The sequence below is a fragment of the Lemur catta genome, chromosome 11, assembly GCF_020740605.2.
Source record: "Lemur catta isolate mLemCat1 chromosome 11, mLemCat1.pri, whole genome shotgun sequence".
Taxonomy (NCBI): domain Eukaryota; kingdom Metazoa; phylum Chordata; class Mammalia; order Primates; family Lemuridae; genus Lemur; species Lemur catta.
Window position 1 is genome coordinate 76471845 of NC_059138.1, and position 21961 is coordinate 76493805.

At 42.0% G+C, this 21961-nt stretch overlaps 1 protein-coding gene across 4 annotated transcripts in view; it reads left to right on the forward strand.

The window, feature by feature from the left end:
• The window catches only part of MINDY4 (MINDY lysine 48 deubiquitinase 4), a 111587-nt gene that overhangs the window by 26583 nt on the left and 63043 nt on the right, over window positions 1-21961 (forward strand). The window lies entirely within an intron of this gene.

The window sequence follows — 21961 nt, forward strand, 5'->3', positions numbered from 1 at the left end:
ATTGACCAACCAACCAACCAGCCAACCCAGCCAACTAACTAGCCATCTGACTAATTGACCAACCAACCAACTAACCAGTCATTTAACCAACCAATCAACCAACCAACCAAACCAAGTAACTCACCCACCCAACTATGATGCCACATGTTTAAGTCATCTGGAATGTTGCCTTCCTCAGAAAGTCTTTCCTGATCTCTTCCCTGTACTTATACTTGGACATGATCCCCTTCTCATATGTCTCATGTGTATGTCACACTGGAGAGAGTGAGAGACAGGCTACCTTGTTCCTCCTGCTGGACTGTCAGCTGCCTGAGTATGGGGGTGAGTTGTCTGTGACCCTACTTCCTTCAATTTTGTTCAGAATTGTTCCAATAAATAGTAGTGGAAGTGAATTATTGGCTTTGCTGGGAGTTGGGTGGGAGGGGGGGAAGAGTAAAGTCTGGGGTCTTTCCTTCACTCCAGAAATTCATAGAAGAGCAGAATTAGTGATTTAGCAAATAGGAAAAGTTGCCTAAAAATATCAGGTCATATCTGCCCCAGGGGCCAGGTGGATGGTGCTAAATGAGATCCATAGCATCTTAGAGGAGAGGAAGGGGCTTCTGGATGAGGCTGGGCTGAGCTAAGCCTTGAAGGCTAAGTGGGTTTGAATAGCCCAATCCGGGGCCATTCTTATTCTTCAGATCTTATTGCTGTGCTTGGAACATACTCATCACTCTTCTCTACCTTCTTCCAAGCCTGAGATTTTTTTGGGAAAAGTTTGCTGGTGTCCCTAGGGTCTCTCTCATTCCTAAAGACTGAAGCAGCTCTTTTGTTTTTCCTCAGCCTTTTTTTTCTAGGGCCTGCATTGGATTCTGCTGCCTCTGTAGACATTTTTAGATGATAATGCACTTATGGTGGGTCATGGAGAGAAAGCCTAAGTGCATAGCTCCCCTAAGGATTGGAAAAGGGCATTGATTTAGGGAAAAGAGGGACGTCCTTATTCTACCCTGAGTTAACTGATAGGCTGGATGCCTTGGGGCCTGAGGTAGAGAGAGCTGAAGTTTGGAGTGGACGGACACCTACCCTCATGATTCTCTGTCTGGTTTTCTCAGATGGTGGCTGTGGGATGGAATTATGCGTGACTTTCAGAGCTGATGTCTCTACCTTGGAAAGATGGCCTTTGATGCTGAGTTCTGTTAGGGATATTTTGGGCAGAGTTCTTCAAATCACAAAGATGACCTGCCAGTGTGGCTTCCTGTAAAGCTAGATTCCATGTGTGCCTCATTCCAGAAAATTCTACTTTGTTTTCTCTGTTCATTCCACAAGAAGTTACTAAAGCCATGGGATTTCTTTCATTTCCTGTTGAGGCCGGTTTTGCGGTCATAGGTCCCTCAGAAGTGGAGCTTTTTCCCAATAGAGTAAACAGTTTTTGATCTCAATCTAAATACCTGGTATTTAGTTTTATTCAATTCAACAAAGCATTTTTAGAGTGCCTCTTGCTTGCTTGAATGGTGTTGGGGAGAGAGATGCTGAAGATGAGGTTCTTGCCCCCAAGAGGCTGAGACATCCCTACATATGTGTACAACAAGATTAAAAAGAAAAAAAGACAAACGTGACAAGGGGACCTGGCAGAGTGCCATAGAGATGGAGTCTATTGTTTCAGCTGTTGATATTTATTGAGTACTTACTATCTGATAGGCCCCATTGTAGGAGCTTTAGACATAGTACCTCATTTAATCCTGATGACAACACCAGGAGGGTTATTGGATCCATTTATAGGTGGGGAAACTGAGGTACAGAATGACCAACTGGTCTAAGTTCATGTAGGCCATCTGCTTCTAGGGGCCCTAGTCCTAAGCATTATCCTTGGCTGCTGTTGGGGGAAGAGGACTGCTGAGGAGCTGGCATTAGCAAGGACTTAGCAGTTTGATTTGATAATCCAGGGAGTGGAAGAATCCCAAGCCAAGGAACTGGTGTAAGCAATGGCAAAGAGGCAGGCAAATTGGTGTAGCTGGAATGTAGGGAATGTGTGAGGGCCAGGAGGAGAGGGACTGAAGGCCCAGACAGGTGCCTTGAGAGCCAAACTTTCTCCTCTGGGCAATAGAGAGGGACGGAAAGTTTTCTTGCATTTTGTTTATGTGGTTTTTTTTTAACCAGGTGGAGCTGTGTTTCAGGAAGCTTAGTCCAGGGGCCCAACAGGACTGAGCAAGGTGATTGGCAGCAGCCCTGGCCTAGGAGGCAGTGGGCTCTGGCCTGACTGTGCCAGAGGGGCAAGGAGCCAGGGGTCTGAGGAGTAGGTAGGATCCACCGGACATGGTGTGCAAGGAGGGCTGGGGACTGCAGGGCTGGGAACTGGAGGCTGGGGAAGCTAGGCATGCAGTTAGCAAGGATGGGGCCATGTGACGGGGGAGGTGCTGGCTGGGTCAGGAAGCAGATGGGCAGTCTGTTTCTGGACACATCCCATGGAGTTGTGGTTTCAACAGTCCAGAGTGGGGCAGAAATGCAGGCCCTGGAGAATGTGCGCCAAGAGGTTGGGAGGAAAGGTGTTTGGGAGGGGCTGGCATGGGCCAAAAGCTGAAGTCCTTGGAGGGGTGGACATTGCCAAGAGGGTCTGGAAAGGCACCAAGATCTGAACCCTGCAGTGAGAGACCCATGTTTGTGGTATGGGGTGGGGCAGGGAAGGGAGTAGTCAGAGCAGAAGGAGGACTGGGGTGCCCAGCCCCACCCAGATGAGGGAGGAGACCGTCTCCAGGAGGCAGGAGGGTGGCAGCTTTGGACCCTTAGGAGAGGCTGGGAAGGTGACTGGGCCTGGTGAGGGGGCTTCCCCAGGTGGCTTTGGAGAGAGCTCCCTGCACAGAGTGCTCAGGACAGCAAGTCGACTGTAATGTGTTGAGGAGTGGAAAGGGTGAGGACACATGCCGAGCAGGGAGCGTTTTGAAAGAAATTTAGAGGTAAAGGGTGCATAGGGACAGGGTGGCAGCTCAGGAGGGTAGAGTGTTAAGGATTAGGGTCCTTTTTTTCAGGATGCCCGAGATGCAAGCATGTTTGCAAGCCAAGGGCTGGGTGCCAGCGGCAGAGAGGAAGAATTCATCATTCATGGAGCCTTGGCGGTGGGGGGCGGGGTGTGCTTGGGTGGGGCCCAGGAGGGGGGGCAGCTCCAACAATAACCAGAGTCATTTTCTGCCATACTCCATGACGAGAACTGATGTCTGTAATGATGGGCCTGGGGCATTACAAGTTCCCAACGTGCCTTTTAAATCTCCAGTGAAAGAGTCAATTCTGCTCAGCAAAGTTTGTGAGTAACTTGAAATTTATTCCAATTAAGCAAAGCTTTGTTAAGTTACTGAGAACTGCTATTTGGGAAACATTGCATTTTATTGTATTCTGAGACTTTGAAACTTGGCTCACCATCTGTAACACATTTAGTAACTCTTAGCATGGTGAGGTTGAAAGTGCCTCAGATTTAGAATTGAACAGATTTTGGGTTCAAATCCCAGCTCTGCCATATACTCACAGAGTGACCTTGAGCAAAAAAATTTTTAACCTCTTTGCAGCTTAGTTTCTTCATCTAAAACATGGGATGATAATACTACCTTTATAAGGTTGTTATGAGGAATAAATAAAATAACGTATATAAAATATTTGGTCTACAATGTTTACTTTAATAAATATTAGCTTTTCTCTTCTGCCATTTGGTTAGCCCAAACACCTGTTTCTTAAAAAATAGATGGATATATTCCTGAATAGATAGGAATTTTGTGAGATGGATGGGAAGTCAGGTTAGAGTCAGATTATGGAAGATTGTGACAAAGAGAAATGTTCAGGTGCATTGTAAGGTCCGTGGCCAAGGGAAGTGAAGAGGGAGTGTGCCCTGAGTTGCTGGGCTCCTCTGACCCTGGGCAAGTCGTTCCCATGGAGCTAGGCATATAGTAGGCCCTCCGGAACATCTGTGGATTGAATGAATTTCAAGCATTCAATTTGAAGCATTCCTCCTTTTTGCAGGAGTCTAGGTCCATTTGAAAGCTCTGGTGCTTGATGCAGATATGCCCTCTCACCCTCTTCTCTTCCAGACGTTCTTTCCGGGCCAGGCCTGGACAGTGGGTTGGCACGATGGCCTGCCATTGCCTGGGCCCATGTGGCTGTGGTCCTCCATCTCACTACTTCAGCCTTGGGCCCAGGGTTTTATTAGATTCTGTGAAGCATAAAGACAAATGGAAAGTCTAAGAGAAGAGGATGGCATTCCTATAAGAGATGATGTTGCTTCCTTTGGTCCCAGTGTCACTTTGTTCAGCCTTTCTCCCTTCGAATAAAATTTCTATTGCATGAGAAGAAAAGAAAAGCAAGCAAACTGAAAAAGTCCTGGGTAGAAACCAAGACCAAGTACTCTGCCACCTTCTGAGGACTGGAGGCTGTTGTGTAAGGCTTAGAGCCAAGTTTATCATTTCATGTCCACCTCCTCACAGAGCAATGACACATGGAGTGATTATGTTCCAAAAGCTGCTATAGGAAGGGCATATGAACTTATAAGGGCACTTTGACAGTTGTCTAGGATTAACCCCTGGAGCTGCTTAGGAAATTCCTTCACACCACAGACTTGTACCACCCAGTGTCTCCCCAACTCCCCCTCAGCTCCCTAACAAATCTCAAGGCACTTTCTAGCCTAGACATGAACAATCAGATATCCTTAAATTCAATACACTCCTATGAGTGTATTAAAGGAAGAAAAGAGAAGTTGAAAGTATCCATTTTAGATCAAAAACAAAAGCATATCTGGCCCATTTAATATTAATAAAGATATTAGAACTGATTTCTTCTTCTTCCTTTTTTTTTTTTTTAAAAAAAGAAAATAACTCCAAAAGGGCACATGTACCAGATGTGAGGATCTGGGAGAGCTTAGACAAAGATCCTGGTTTTAAAAAGTGTTGTCATACAAATAAACCCCATATGGATTAGGCAGGATAACATCCTTGTTCTTAGGCGATGCAGGCTGAAGTATTTAGGGGTGGTGTGTCATGATGTTTACAACTTGCTTTCAGATGGTTCAGCAAAAAGGAAAAAAAACTGTGTGTGTTTATGTGTGTGCGTGTGTGTGTGTGTGTGTGTGTATACATATTGAGAGAGAGAAAACACATAAGGCAATTGTTAACAGTTTGTCCCTATAAGTGAAGGGTATACACTGGTGTGAATTCTATTCTTTCAGTTTTCCTATTGGTTTAACATTTTTCAAAATAAAAAGAGAAAGTGCAAGCACACAGAATGGATAGGAAAAATGAATAGAATCCATCTCTTATCTCTGAATAAGGATCATAAAGAAGTGTAACCAGATCACAGTGTGTCATTAAATGCTGGAATCTGGGTGAGGTGATTGTGTAAAACACAAGGCTAGCTCAAGAAATGCCTAGGGAATACCCCAATGTGGTTGACGAATTCGTCGTCATGTATGGGCATCCTTTGAACTCCAGGGGACCAGTGGTTATAGAAACAACAGATTGTACTTATTTTGCAGATGCATAGAAAGCAGGCTCTTTCCATGTTACCATGGTGGGCACTGGGAAGCTGATTGCGCCCTCCTTTACCATCATATCCCCTCCCACCCTGCCAGGAATGGAATCTTCTCCCAACCTTCTGGTTGTTCTTTTGAAACCCCTGATCCTTTGGTTACACCCACAGTCACGAGGCTCAACATGACATTTCCAACAGGAGACTGCCCGACGTGGGTCCAGCTGTTTCTGATGGTTTTATATTTGTTCTGGAAAAAGCTCCAGATACCTTTGGTCAGAGAGAGCTCTTCCTGTCGGCTGCATCGCTGGGGCGGTTTCTCACCCACTTGATCCAGAAGGGGCTGCAGTCTGTAGGTCCCTGCACATCTGAACCACCGAGGACAGAGATGATGGCAGGAGGGTGCAGCCTGAAGAAGCAAGGACTTGAGGGGATTTTGGAGGGGGTATTCTTTCAGCCTCATGTCTGTGTTAGATTCAGATCCTTAAAAACCAGAGAAACCAGAGTCTTGCCAAAGGGCTTCATTCTGCCTCTGTAGAAGTTTCACTATTAAGCAGAAAAGGGATTGTACTGCTTTGATATTTTTTCCCCACTCTTAAAAACTCAGGTGAAATATCGTTACTTCTTAAGGATCTGGGAGGGAAACTTGCGCTGTGTTATAATGTTAAATCCCCGTATCCTGACTTCTGTGTGAGGTGGGCATTGTGTTCATGGGCTTTGGGGCACATGGAAAGTTTCAGCACAGATTTTCCACCCTTGAGTGGCTGGATTCTCAGCCACAGCGCCGTTCCTCTGTGCATACCTCCACCTACTGGGCCTCCCACCCATGAGACACACCTGTGCTGAATGGGAGCCCTCATAGAGGCAGGTGGTGGTAACCCCAGGGGAGCAGGGAGGTATGGGACGCATAGTCTGGTACCCATGGACCCTCACAACCTATTTCCAGGGAAAATGCCTGCCAGGAGAGGCACAGGGGGCTGCCTGGGTGGCTCAGGAACACAGCTAATTTTAGCCCAGGGCATGCTTGTCCTGATTTGGGGCTGGCTCACTCATGGAAATTCCACAGCTCTCTGGTTTTATGTGTATGAGTGGTGTAATGCTCAAAGTTTGCAAAGCTAACTTGGTTTAAAGCAATGTGTTTTTTTCTCTTTCTTCTAAGAAATGCCCAGGAAACAGTCATTCCTCTGTGCTTTTGGAGTAGGTCAAAATTTCCTGGAGATTTCTTTGTCGTGATGGGACAGTGTGGGTTGGAAGGAAGCTTTAGGAGCCAGTCTTGACTTAGCCTTTCTCTGTCCAAACTAGGGCAGGACAGAGAATCACAGGGTCTCTGCATCCAAGGAAACATTGTGTCATCCATTTGGTGTAATGGGTCATAGACTCTGAAGATTCAGGGGTCAGGAAAAGAAATTAATTAAAAAAAACCCTGGAGGACTAACCTCAGGTTCAGAGGCAGATCCAGATGTTGTGAGCCTGAAACTTACATGATCCAAGTGGCCTCTTTAAGAGAAAGCATATAAAAGTATCTCATTTTTGCAAGTTTTCTGAAAATACAAGATCCATGTGAACACATTTCTAGGGCCTCTTGGAAGGGACGGTCCCTGAAGCTTAAGCTCCATTAACTTCATGGTAAATCAGACACTAGGTTATTATTATTATTTTTGCTGGCTAAGTAAGTATATTAAAATAATTTTGTGAAATTTCAAAAAATTGAGATAGACATAATATTGAAATAAAACGCTAATCTTTAAAATGAACAAATTAAGCTTTGCTAAACATTTCACTGTGTTGTTTTTTGTTTTCCTCATGTCACTATGGTATATGTCAAGGACTAGTTTGTGGTGGACAAGTGACAATTTCTGAGCCTCAGTGTCCTCATTTGTAAATGTAGGGCTAAAAAGTCTTTATGCTGCTTTTTACATAGGACTTTTACAAGAATTTAATTTTGAGGAAGTAGAAGGTGCTGCCCAAATAAATAATTATTATTGTAAGGACAAAACTATGGAACATTTAGAACTCTTAGAGCATCACAGAAAGGGAAATCAAAACCCAGGGAAGGTGAATATTTGCCCAAGGCCTCTTGGAGAAAAGCATAAGCTCTAAAAGTTAGTGTTAAGTGTAGGCCTCCTTACCTTTCCACAGGTAAATGAACCCATATTTCTTTCTTTTCAAATGGCTATGAAGTTAGACTTGGATGCAGACAGTGCTGTTTCAGACATGCTGCTCGTGGCTCTTTTATGAACGCTTAGGTAGGAGAATATTTTGTGAGTTCAGAATGAAAATATTTTATCCTAGAAGTTGTTTTAAGCCACCCTTTGGTATATTTAACCAAACAGAGCCTAAGTGGATTTAATATTTGATGGGACTTGGAGAAAGACGACCTCTCTCATTGGTGCAGTGCACCTCCCTGGGCCTGTTTATTGGCCTTCATTAGGACAGTAATGGGCAGGATTGCCGCCCCAAAGTGGCATCTCCCAGCAGCTAAGTAAACATCTCCATGCAGCTTTTTAATCCACTTTGGAAACTGGCAGCAGCTCTTTTAGGCAGCCTGTCAGAACCTTCTCTTTTACAACCCAGGGATGACTTTAGAATCCCCAAGACTGTCGAGGCAATCTTTTCCATCCTGGGCTCTCACACCAGCCTCGGGCAGGCAGGGCTGGGACCTTTGGCTCAGGTAGAGCCATCCCCTTGGGTCCTCAAGCCACTGGGGAGGGAGATCGGGCTGGCAGGGAGCCCTAATCAGAGGCAGCCTTAGTGATCCTGCCTGCTGGGCGTGCTCGTTGGGGCCCTGCTCGCACCTGGGACGTCGTGGTGTGAGCCGGGCGCCCCATCACGTCTCCGGCACTGGCCCTGGTCACTGGGCTCATCCAGCATCTTGTGGTGGGTGGGTTTGGTCTGCTGGTGAGTGTAGGGTGGAGGTGAGACCAAGATGAAGGGAGATTGTGGGTGAGCAACATTTTGCTTGGTGAACTGTATATCTGAGGTGAAGTGGTTGCTCAGTGAATTTGGCCATGTTGCAGAGACGTGCTCCGTAAAGATCACTCTTCCCTCAAGAAGACATTTTTCCTTCCCTGGAGTAACATTATCTCTACCCACCCTTTCATTGCCTGGAGAGCAACACCTGCCTTTTGGCACCAGTCACCTTTTGGAGCTGAGCTCAGCCACGCCCAGGGAACATCAGCCTGAGAGGGCAGGGGGATATGAACTGAGAGGGCCACAAAGTCCTGCTGGTGTGTGTCCCCCTGAGGGAAAGGCAATCTGTCCTAATGGGTTTTGGGTCTTGAGAAAATGCAGTCAGTGTCTCTAATATTCAACGTGGGGTAGATGAAAATCAACAGAGATGAGTCTGGAGCCTCAAATTCTAGTTATGGCTTTGACTACTATCCAGGAGAGCTCTGTCCCCAACTGCCACCCATACGGCTGCAGGATTAGACTTCATGGTCTGGATTAAACTTTTCAGCCCTTCTAGCTGGATGAGCTGTATCTAGGTGAACTCTGAGTACTCCTTAGCTTCCAGAGGGAACCTCCCTTTAATACCAGTTGTATACCAAAGTCTTATGTCAAATTGGAAAAATGGGAAAATAATCTGAGGGAAGGTCACATCTAGTACAGTTTTGTTTTGCAAACTGTGTGCCCCTGAAAGAACCTTCTGAAGCTGAAACCAGGGTAAATTTCTTCTGTTCCTGGAATGTTCCAGAATCCAGCCTGACTCAGGGAATAGATATACAGGAAGGAGAAATGTTTAACTTGATTTAGGATCTTGCTCTTGCTCTGTATACATCTTGTCAAAGGAGTGTGCCAAGGCCTGTCCGGAGGGACGCATATGGAAAGAGACTTAAGCTGAGAAATCATCACCCCCAAAGAACAATGGCTTGGGAGGCTGGAGTACAGCATGTGTTCTCTCCAGCCACACAGCCTGGGCCCGATGGCTTCTCTAGGAGGATGCAGGGCCATCAGTGCCCCCCTCATCTATCCTCACTGGGTGATCCCTATCTTTGTCCAATCTTCGTCATCATGGGCCCGGATGAGAGAGACTTGGGTAAGCAGCCCAATTCCCAATGAAGGGTTTCACTGGTTTCAGGAAGATAATTTATTTGGGTTGAATTGTTAAGACAGATTGTTTTCGCAGTATTCCAAGTAGAGAGCTTTCTCACAGGAAATGTTATCCCAGCAATTCGAGTCAGGTTTTCCACATCCTTAAGAGGAAAGAAAAGACACAGGAAAAAAAATATTCCTTTTATATGTTAAAGGTCAACCATTTGAGAACTGGCTACTACAGGGTATAAAACTGAGATCTGTTAAAGTTGCTACACATTGTGATGGTTAGTGCACATGATGACTTTTTGATAACCCAACCCTCATGTTCTTTATAGCTTAATTTTAAAAACTCCTGTCCATCTGGTGGCCAAGGGAGGTGGAGGAAGCCCCTGCAGAGGCTTCTACACCTCCTGTCCAACTGAGCCCTGGGGCGGTAAAGACACCGGAGAAACTCCCTTCCTCTCCCCAGAGCTTGGTTACCTCGTCTGTAACAACAAAGGTTATGCCGGGCCATGTCTAAGCGCCATCCAAGTCTAACCGCAATTCTGTACAACGTCTTTACTAGGGGAGCTTGGCTGAGGCTCTGTAGGAAGCCAAAGAGGAACAGAGAGCAGGAAAGTGAAAAGAAAAAATGTTTTTTTCTATGGAAAGCCTAGGGTTTTTTTTTGTTTTTGTTTTTGTTTTAGCATTTTCATTTTTTTTTTAAAAAAGGTCTTTTTATATCAGCTTGTCCTCAAGGATCTGACTCACAAAGGCTTACTGCTTCTCTAGCCAGTTCAGTCTTTAATGAGAGCCACTTAAGTGCAAAGTCATTGCTGGAAAAGCAGAGAAAGAGCACTGCACAGCTGCTCCCAGAGGGTGCCTCCAAGGTGTCTGCTACACACACACACACACACACACACGCACACATGCATGCACGCACGCACGCGTGGCCAAGAAGCACCTGGGGTTGGGGATGGCTGGGTCAGAAGAGCCAAAGCCCAGAATTTCTAGATATCATGGTCCTTATAGCCTCTCAAAGATGATTCCGGCAAAAGGGAAGTTGAGACTAGAGGCAATTAGTCTATTGCCAGGTGATGCCAATCTTCCCTGCCATGAGCTTGTCTGTCCAGTTTCTAAATGTCCACCTACATCTGAGCAACTCTGCTTCATGATCATCTAACCCTCTTGTTCATTCTACAGTGATGTTATGTTTCAAGAGGGATAGTGGCGTGGCAAGAGTGCAGAATCCTGAGTCAGGAAAGGACTCTGGCTCCAGGGTTGTCGGTTTCACTTGTGTCATTGCACTGCCTCTAGTGTATGTCCAGTATAGTGTTGAGTACTTGTGGGATGCTGGACATCCTCATCTTGTTACTGACTCTAGCAGGGGTGCTTCCAATGCCTCAGGGTTAGGTAGGATGTTCTGTAGGATTTAAATATATGTATATTAAGTAAAGGAAAACCTTTTTCCTCCCTTGGTCTTGCTAAGAGTTTTGTTTTTTCTTTTTTAGAAACGGTACTTATTTTTATCAAGTGCCTTTTCTGCATCTATTTAGATTATTTTACATTTTTTATCGCTAAGCTGTTGATGTGAGTGATACTATTAGATTTCCTACTTTAAAAATATTGTTGCATTTTTACTTGGTCATGGTTTTCCTAAAACTCATGGTTAATGCAGTTGTCTATTTCATATTTTTATACTTTATGTTTGTAAGTGTTAGGTTTTTGAAATTAAGGTTATACTAGCCTCATTAATTATTATCATCATCTTAGCTAACACATAACAATTACTGTGTGTAGGGTACTATTCCCAGTACTTGATATATTAACTCATTTAATTCTTACAGCACTCTTTTGAGGGAGGACTATTATCAACTCCATTTCATAGATGAAGAATCTGAAGCACAAAGAAGCTGGAAACTTGCCTCCCCTGCACACAGTTTTAGTGGTGCCCTGGGATTCATAGGCAGGATGGGTGGTTCCAGAGTCTGAGTGCACTATATTTGGGAATGTAAATTGGGGAGATGTTCCTGTATTTGGTGGAACACATCAGTAAAACTATTTGAGTATATGTGTTTGTTGGAATGGGAAATGGGGGTGAATTTTAAACTAATGATTTTTAAAAATGGTAATAGTTTCAGATTTTCTGTTCATTCTTGAGTCAATTTTAGGACTTTTCTAGAAAATGATCCAGTCTGTCAGTTCATACTCTTTTCTTCTTACTGAAAAAATTCTGTTCTCAATGTTTAGTTTTATCCTTCCTTTTCACTCCTAGTATTGTTTATTTATACTTTCTTTATCAAGTTTTCCAAAGGTTTGCCTTTTTTTAATCTTTTCAAAGAACCAGTTTTGAGAGTTGTTGAATCTATTTATTGTTTTTAATTTCATTAACTTTTTAATCTTATGTTTATTTTCCCTCCTTCTTACTTTCTGTTGGTTTACTTTGCTGTTCTCTTTTGCAGTTGTATGCTTAGTTCTTTGGTTTTCATTGTTCCACAACAATAGGTGCCTTTATGCTATACATTTCCTTCTATGTCCTACTTTAACTGCGTCCTAGAAGATTTTATAAGTTGTTAACCACTTTAAAATATTTTCTAATTTCTATAATTATTTCTTTAAAATCTACTAACACATGGGTTCTTTTCTTAGAGTGTAAGAAGTTATCTCCCTATCATTGAATTCTTTAATTTTATTTGTTAGCGATCAAAAACATAGTTTGGAATCTTTTAAGACATTATTTGTGGCCTGCTATTTCATCAATTCTTATAAATATGCCATGTGTGCTTGACAAAAATATATATTATTTAATAGTTGTTTTAGATCAAGCATGTTATTTTTATCCTCAAATCTTCTTTATTCTTATTAATGTCTTTTTTCTGCTTGATCTATTAGTTGCTGAGAGAGTGTTAAAATTTTCTGTTATGCTCATGCATTGGATAACTTCTCCTTGCAGTTCTGTCAAATTTTTGGCGATATATTTTGAAGCTCTGCTGTTAGGGACATAGAGAGATTCAGGATGGCTAAATTTTCCTGTTGAATTTTTCCTTTTGTTATTCCATAATAAGTAGGTTTATCACTAATAATCCTTTTTATTAAAAAGTCTATTTTTATCTGATAGTATTTAGCTATATCAGCTTTTAAATCGCAGGTTTACAAGTGTTATGTTTTTCCTGTGTTTTACTGTTAAGATTTTGTGTTACATGTCTCTTGAAACAATATATAGCTAATTTAAAAAATTCAATCTTTGTCTTTCAATTGGCAAGTTTTTTTTTTTATTTCAGCATATTATGGGGGTACAAAAGTTTAGGTTATGTATATTGCCCATTCCCCCCACCCCCGCCCCGAATCAGAGCTTCAAGCGTGTCCATTCCCCAGATGGTGCGCATCGCACTCATTATATAGGTGTACACCCATCCCCTCCCCACCCCCTACATCTGCCCGACACCCAATTGGTGTTATTCCCAAATGTGCACTTAGGTGATGATCAGGGAAACCAATTTGCTGGTGAGTACATGTGGTGCTTATTTTTCCATTCTTGGGATACTTCATTTAGTAGAATGGGTTCCAACTCTATTCAGGAGAACATAAGAGATTCTGTATCACCATTATTTCTTATAGCTGAATAATGCTCCATGGTATATATATAACACATTTTACTAATCCACTCATGTATTAATGGGCATTTGGGTTGTTTCCACATCTTTGTGATTGTGAATTGTGCTGCTATAAACATTCGGGTGCAGATGTCTTTTTTATAGAATGTCTTTTGTTCTTTTGGGTAGATGCCCAATAATGGGATTGCTGGATCAAATGGTAGGTCTACCTGTTTTGTTCTTATTGCTTAAAATTGCTTTTGCTAAATGGGGTCTTCTCTGGTTCCATACAAAGCGTAAAATTATTTTTTCTGTATCTGTGAAAAATGATGTTGGTAATTTATTAGGGATTGCATTGAATCTGTAGATCACTTTGGGTAGTATAGACATTTTAACAATGTTGATTCTTCCGATCCACGAGCATGGTATGGTTTTCCACCTGTTTACATGCTCTATGATTTCCTTCCTCAGTGTTTCATAGTTCTCCCTGTAGAGATCTTTTACCTCCTTAGTTAAATGTATTCCTAGGTACTTTATTTTCTTTGTTGCTATTGTGAAGGCTACTGAGTCTTTGATTTGGTTCTCAGTTTGACTGTTATTGGCATGTATGAATGCCTCTGATTTGTGTGTATTGATTTTGTATCCTGAGACTCTGCTGAATTCATTTATCAGTTCCAGTAGTCTCTTGGTTGAATCCTTGGGGTTTTCTAGATATAATGTCATATCATCAGCAAAGAATGAGAGTTTGATCTCTTCTGTCCCCATTTGGACACCTTTGATTCTGCTCTCTTGCCTGGTTGCACTTGCAAGGACTTTGAAACTGGCAAGTTTAATTTATTTACATTTAAAATAATTTCTGATTTACTTGAATTTATTTGTTCTGTTATATTTTATACTTTTGTTTTGCCACACTTTATTTCTTTTTTCCTCTTTCTTTTTTTTTTCTTTTTAAATTAACCATTTAAGGTGAAAAATTCAGTGGCATTTAGTTCCTTCACAGTGATGTATAACCACCACCTCTATTTAGTTCTAAAACATTTTCATCTCACCAAAGTAAAAATCCCTTACTCATTAAACAGTTTCTCTCCAACCCCTCAGCCCCTGGCAATTACCAATCTGTGATATTTCACATAAATGGAATCATATAATATGTGCACTTTTGTGTCAGGCTTCTTTAACTTAGCATAAAGCCTTGTCCACATTGTCACGTGTATCTCTACTTCATTCCTTTTTGTGACAGAATATCATTCCATTGTATGGATGTATAGCATTTTGTTTATCTACTCATTTGTTGATGGACATGAGTTGTTTCCACCTTTTGGCTATTGTGTATAATGCTGCTATGACTACTTGTGTACATGTATTTGAGCCCTGTTTTCAATTCTTCAGGATTATTATACCTAAGAGTGGAATTGCAAGATCATTTGCTAATTCTTTTTTTTAACTTTTTGAGGATCTTTGAGACTATTTTCCACAGTAGCACTTCTTGAGAATTAACTGAAATGTATTTTTTCTTTTTCTCTTTTCTGATGTAGAAATTATATGTTACATTTTTATTATTTTAGTGGTTACTTGAATTTTTTTTTGTTTCAGCTTATTATGGAGGTACAAAAGCTCAGGTTATATATATTGCCCGTGTCCCGCCCATCCCCCTGAGTCAGAGCCTCAAGCGTGTCCATTCCCCAGACAGTGCGCATGGTACTCACCATGTAGTCATACCTCCATCCCCTCCCCCCAAACCCCACCTCCCTGAGTCAGCACCTTCAAACATGGCCATACCCCAGACGGTGCACAATACACTCATCATGTAGGCATACACCCATCCCCTCCCCTTACCCCCTGCCTCAGTCTGATATCCAGTTGGTATCATTCCCCAGTGTGCATTTAGGTGATGATCAGGGAAACCAATTTTCTGGTGAGTACATGTGATGCTGGTTTTTCCATTCTTGGGATACTTCACTTAATATAATGGGTTCCAACTCTCTCCAGGAGAACCAAAGAGGTGTCGTATCACCATTATTTCTTATAGCTGAGTAATACTCCATGGTGTACATATACCACAATTTACTAATCCATTCGTGAATTGATGGGCATTTGGGTTGTTTCCACATCTTTGCAATTGTGATTTGTGCTGCTATAACCATTCGGGTGCAGGTGTCTTTTTTATATAATGACTTTTGTTCTTCTGGGTAGATGCCCAATAATGGGATTGCTGGATCGAATGGTAGGTCTACTTGAATCTGTTTAAGGTATCTCCATATTGTTTTCCATAGGGGTTGCACTAGTTTACAGTCCCACCAGCAGTGTATGAGTGTTCCTGTCTCTCTGCATCCACGCCACATGTATTGTTTTGGGACTTTTTGATAAAGGCCATTCTCACTGGGGTTAAGTGGTATCTCATTGTGGTTTTGATTTGCATTTCTCTGATTTTTAATCATAATTTAAGTTGAATCAATCTACCCCCTCAACAATGTGAGATTTTAGAAATCTTTAACTCTGATGATCATTTCCCCTTGCCATGTTCCCTGTTTATTATTGTCTAGCATTTTAGTTTCACTTTGTTTTTAACTACTCCCAAATTATTTGCTACTTACTAAAAGTAAAATTCAGTTGTTATTTTTATTGTTTTCATTGCCAATTCTCATTTAGGTTTATCTAATGTTGACTGGTTTCTTTTTTTCCTGAAATGAGTCCTTTAGTAGTTCATTCAGTGAAGGTCTGTGATAGTAAACTTTTTTAGTCTTTGTCTGAAAATGTCGTCATTTTGTTCTTACTTTTAATAATATTTTAGCTGGGAATTTTAAAGTTGACAGTTATTTTCCTGTAGCACTTTGAACATGTTATTTCATTGTCTTCTGCCCTTAATTATTGCTATTGAGAAGTTTGCTGTTAATTGTTTATAGGTAATCTACCTTTTCTCTAAGATTTTTCTTATTGTCTTTGGTAATCTGGTAGTTTTAATATGACATGTCTAGGTGTGCATTTATTTTTACATGTCCCATTTGAAGGTCATTATGTTTCTGTGAGGATTCATGTCTAGAAAATTCTTGGCAATTATCTTTTCAATTATTTTTTTCCCACATTCTCTTTATTCTTTCTTTCTGGAACTGCTTTTAGATGTATATTGGACTTTAAAATTTTTTCCTCCATGTCTCTTCTTTGCTCTTTCATATGTTTTATCTCTCCTGATTGAATTGCATTCTGGGTAATATCATCTGATAGCTCTTAGTAATTAATTATCTCTTCATTATATCTAATCTACTGTTTAAGCTTACCAAAAGTTTTTTCCCAACTTTAAAGAAGTTCAAACCTGTGGAAAAGTTGAAAGAATAGTACAATGACCATCTATATACCCTTCACCTAGATTCAGCAATTGGCATGATTTTGTCACATTTGTTTGCTCTCCTCTCCCCTTGCCCAATACAGCTTATATGTGTATATATATGTGTATATATACACACATATTTTTTGATGATCCCTTTGAAAGTAAAATTCAGATACCATGGCATTTCACTTCTATATATTTCAGCTTGCATCTCCTAAGAACAAGAACATTCTTCTACACAACCACAGCACCATTATCACACCCAAGAAATTTCACACTGGTTCAATGGCACTAGCTAACATATAGCCCATAATCAAGTTTCTCCCAAATGTCCCCCAAATGTTCTTTTAGACTTTATTTTTTTCAATCCAGTATCCATTCAAGGCTCACTCATTGTATTGGTTGACATCCCTCTCTAGACTATTTCAATCTCAAATAGTTTCAGTTTTTTCGTTTTTCATGAAGAGCATAGGGTTGTTGTCTTAAGAATGCCCACATTCTAGATTTGTTGGTTTGTTTCATTATTAGGTTTACCTTAAGCATGTTTTTTGGCAAGGACAATATATAGATGATATTGTATGCTTCCCATTACATCACATCAGGGGCACATAATGTTGGTTTGTTTTCTTTTTGGTGATGCTAAGTTGGATCACTCTGTTAAGGTGGTGTATGTTAATCCATCATCGTAAATATAACTTTCTCTTTTGCAATTAATAAGTAATCTGTGACCTTTAGACCATATGAATATCCTATTCCTCAAAAACTTTTCATCCAGTGGTATTATCATCCCTTGATGATCATTTCCCATATAAATGATTAAATTGGAGTGTGTAAAATGATGATTTTCCAAATTTATCATTCCTTCTACACTTATTGACAGTGTTCTGTAAAGAACTTTTCCATTCTTTCTCTCTCTCTCACTCTCCCTCCCTTCTTCCTTTTTTTCCCCCTTCCTCCTTCAGTAGGAAACTCAGGGTTTTTTTCAGTTTAATGTATTATCCATCACCATCATTATGTGCCCATAAATTTCTTATTTCAGTGATTGGATTTACTCTTCAAAACTGCCCATAGTTTTTTCATAGTATCTTGTTCTTTGGATTTTCATTCCTTTAAAAACAAGTTTCACTAATCTCTCTCATTTATAGTCTTTTTTAGATTGTTGTTCTGTTATCTCAAGTTCTTGAGAGTCCTATTTGCTGTGTCTGGTTATTTTCATTCATGGTGAATCATTTTCTCATTTGTGTTTAAGAGTTTTTTTTTATTTTGAGCGTATATTCAGTGGGACTTAAAAAAAAAAATCTCTCTCTTCCAGGGAATCTTGTGTGAACTGGTTCATAGAAGTGCTTTACCAGATAATTTTACATTGCTTTGGTGAGGTGTGCTGGAGTGTCTTTGCCATGGAAAAAATTTATGTAAATTTTAATATTCTAGATTCTTGTGCCATGTGAGTGTAGTCACTTTGAACTCCATTGATACTGCGTTCTGATGTTTCATCAAATATATAGTAAGTGTCTTAGTCTGTTTTCTGTTGCTTATAATGGAATACCTGAAACTAGGTAATTTATAAAGAAACAAAATTTATTTCCTACAGTTTTAGAGCTGGGGAGTCCATGGTTGTGGGGGTACTTCTGGTGAGGGCCTTCTTGAGTCCTGAGGTGGTGTAGAGCATCACATGGTGAGAGGGTTGAGTGTGCTAGTTCAGGTCTCTCTTCGTTTTCTTATAAAGCCACCAGTCCCACTCCCATGACAACCTATTAATCCATTGACCCATTAACCCATGAATAGACTGATCCATTCATGAGAGCAGGGCCCATCTGACTCAATCACCCCTTAAAGGCCCCACCTCTCATTACTGCCACATTGGGAATTAAATTTTAATGTGAGCTATAGAGGGGACAAATACTCATATCATAGCAGTAAGTGATTCGTATCTTTATTCTCATGAGGGAACTCATAACTAATTTAGTTGAGTATCCAGTACCAAACATAAAGAATGAGCATCTCTTCTTCTCCGTTTTGATATGAGAGATGGTGAACTATTTCTAAGAGTGTTGGGATGCGTAAGCAATAAAGTGTCTTCAAGAATACATGACAGGGCGCTTTGGTCCTCTCAGAGCCCCTGTACCTAATCATGTCCCACAGAGAGTAGAGACGCTCAGACTCTCCCCATGGTACAGATGAGGGACCTGATGCCACAGAGGGTAAGTGACTTGCTCAAGATCACATAGAGGAGGGGAGAGCAGAGACAAGAACCCAGGTCTTTGGGTGGCTTTTTCCACCAAGACAAGGATTCAGTTATTCAGGGATTGAGTCCTGGGTCCCTTGGAGCCCTGAACACCAGCAGTGCCCTGGCCTTTGCCTCTCTCCGTGGGGCACGAGAGGAGCTGCAGGGGGAGGTGGAGGCCTCAGACTGGGCAGGCAAGCTGGGGGTCTGCCACCTGGCCCCCACAGATGTATTAGTTGCACATTTTGACACATGTCTCTGTGTTATCTGAACAATCACACTTTGAAAAAGTGTTTTGAATCTCTTGATTTATCTTTTTGTCATTGTTGTTCATAATAGTTTTCACTCAAAGGCAAGAACATGCTTTTAAACTGACCTTTTAAACTTTTTAATGCTTATGCCACAAAGGGACACATGAAAGGAACAATAAGTACATTCTCTATGTGTAGCATATTTGAAGTCTCCCGTGGTGATGAGATCTATGAGAAACAGGCACAAAGCATCTGAGCCGGGCTCTTGCAGCTGATGGATGGCCCTCTGTGTGGCTGTCTCATGATTGTGGAAAGAGGCTCAGCTGTACCCTACCCAGTGGGGAAAATCATCTCCACCCTCTCACCATGGCTCGTGGCCACCTGCCTGCCCTCAGAAGCCAAGGGTACAACTTGGGAGGTTTGGACTTTGTGCCATGGTTTGCAGGAAGCCATGGAGGTTTCTGAGCAGGGGAAGGATGCATGAGATAGAGGAAGGAGCAGAGTACAGCATTTGAAGCCAGTGGCCTGGGTTTGAGTCTTCGCTCAGGCATTTTAAAGTTGTGTGACCTTGTGAAAGTCACCTAGCTTCTGTGAGAGTCCCTCTGGCATTCAGGACCCACTTATGGAACACTGGCTAGATGCTGGACACCAGGACACAGAGGAGACCAAGAAAGTCTTGCAGTTCTTTCTTCCTCCTTGGTTATCATTCTTACAATAGTATTTGTTTATCATTGCTGCTATAACAGATTACCACAAATTTAGTGGCTTAAAACAACATGAATTTATTATCTTGCAATTCTGGAGGGCTGAAGTCCAAAATCAGTTACACTGGGCTAAAGTCACGGTGTTGGCAGGGCTAGTTCTTTTTGGAGGATCCAGGAGAAAATATGTTTCTTTGCCTTTTTCACCTTCTAGTCCCCACCTATATTCCTTGTCTGTGGGACCTTCCTCCATCTGCAAAGTGTATCTGTCACTCCAGTCTCTGCCTCTGTTATCACATTGCCTTCTCTTCTCCTGTGTCATATTTCCTTCTGCCTCCCTCTTATGAGGGCCTGTGCGATTACATTGGTCCTATTTGAATAATCCAGGATAATTTCCCCATCTGAAGGTCCTTCACTTGATCCCGTTTGAAAAATCCCTTTTGCCATATAAAGTAACATTACAGGTTCCAGGACTTAGGGCGTGGATGTCTTTGGGGGCCATTACTCAGCCTGCCATACCATGTCTTATTGTAGTTTATGTCTGGTCTCTTCTGGGCAAGGAAATAGGTTTGCCAGATAGCCCCATACATGTGCTGGGTGAGCGAGCGAATGAGTAAAGAAATGAATGAATGCATTCTTTGGAGTTGAGAAGAAGGTAACATTCTGATTGGGCTTTATAGGGTGAGTATGAGTTTGCCAAAGGGTAGTCCAGACGGAGTGAGCAGCTTATAAAAAGGTATAGAGGCGTGGGCTGAGACGTTCAGCGTGGAGGAAATGCTGGTGGAGTCTGACGCCCAGGATGAGATGAGGCTGGGCAGTAGGTGGCCAGGTCACGGGGAGCCTTGTAGGATACCCTAATGGACCTGGATTTTATTTTTATAAGGAAGCAGCATGTGTGGTAGTTATTGCCGTTGTCTTTGTAGTCTTTGCCTGCGTTTAAATTCCTATGCTGTGTAACCTTGGGAAAATTACTAAACCTCTTTGAGACTCGGTGAAATAACTGCTTCATAAAGCTGTTCTGAGAATCAGGTGACTTTTGAGGCTTGCAGAGCACTTAGCACAGTGCCTGAAACAGTCAAAGGAGCCAGAAAGAGTTTATTGTTATTGCTGTTAATTTGATAAATGTGATTATTATTGTTGATGGTGATGAGGGGGAACATTTGAAGAATTTCAGCCAACCAGCAGTGTCATGGTCAGACTTGTTTTCTAAAAAGATGACTTAGATAGCCACGTGAAGATGCTGAGGGATAGCTCACACTCTGGGGGTTAGGAAACCAGTTAGAAGGCTTTAAAATAATCTAGGTGAGAGAAGAAGAGGCAGAAAGCCGAGGTGAGTTCAGAAGAGACTCAGGGACTCAGGATGTTGGAGAGATGTTTCTGCTTCTGCTGTTCTCTGCTTGAAATTGTTCAAGGGGGATTTTAGAGGACATCTAGTACCAGAGTCTTGGTCCTTGCTTTTTAGACAGGGACACTGAGACACAGCGAGGGGAAGGTGCCTTGTCTTAGTCTCCAGATATAGCAGTGACAGAAGGGGTTGACAGAGTAGAGCTCAGGTCCTCAGCCTTTTGTTGCAGAGCAGGGGTGAGGGGGTGAAGGTGGGATGGGAGAAGTAAGGCTAGGAGAGGCTTCTGATAAAAGGGGCCGGGGATTGTGCTCCTACACAGCCCCGACATTGACTGCCCCTTCCATATGCCTCTAACCACCCCTCTATGCCTTCACTCCTCTTTCCAGCTCATGCTTCACCAAGCCCCCAGAGAATGCCGGTAGAATCCTGGTAGTGTCAGGGCCGAGGGATTTTGTGGTTTTGAATTGAGGAAAATGGCTTGACTGAGTAGGGAGGATATGTGGAGGGGAGGGCTGCCTGGGAGAGGGGGATGGAACTCTGTGTTCTAGCACTAGCAGAGGAGACCCGGTGTCTGCAGAAGTACGTGCTCACCGGCTTGGGACTGTGTGTCCTCCGCAGTCGTCCATTCACGCCCCTTCATACATCTTCAGCAGGAAACCAATTCAATAGAGCACATCGTGGCAAGATTACGATTGTTACTTCAATCATATCTTAGCCTGCAAGGATGTTGGAGGAAAAGATATTTCAATGCCACGTTCAAAAGAGCTGTCATTTTTTAACATAGTAAAAGGGTTTCGGAGAGTGATGTAATATTGTTATTTTTAATGTATTCTTTTTTCAAAACGATATGACTTTAGTTCAGATCGATGCATGCTGGAGGAAAGAAAAAATCTAAAGAGAGCTAAAATGCAGGTGGCCCATTTTAAGAAAGTTCTGCATGCACGTCCCTGAATTTACAAATCAGAATCACAGGGCAATTTTTTCAGCTAACAGAAGGATACAGAGCAGGTTTCTTTAAATACCTTGGTGC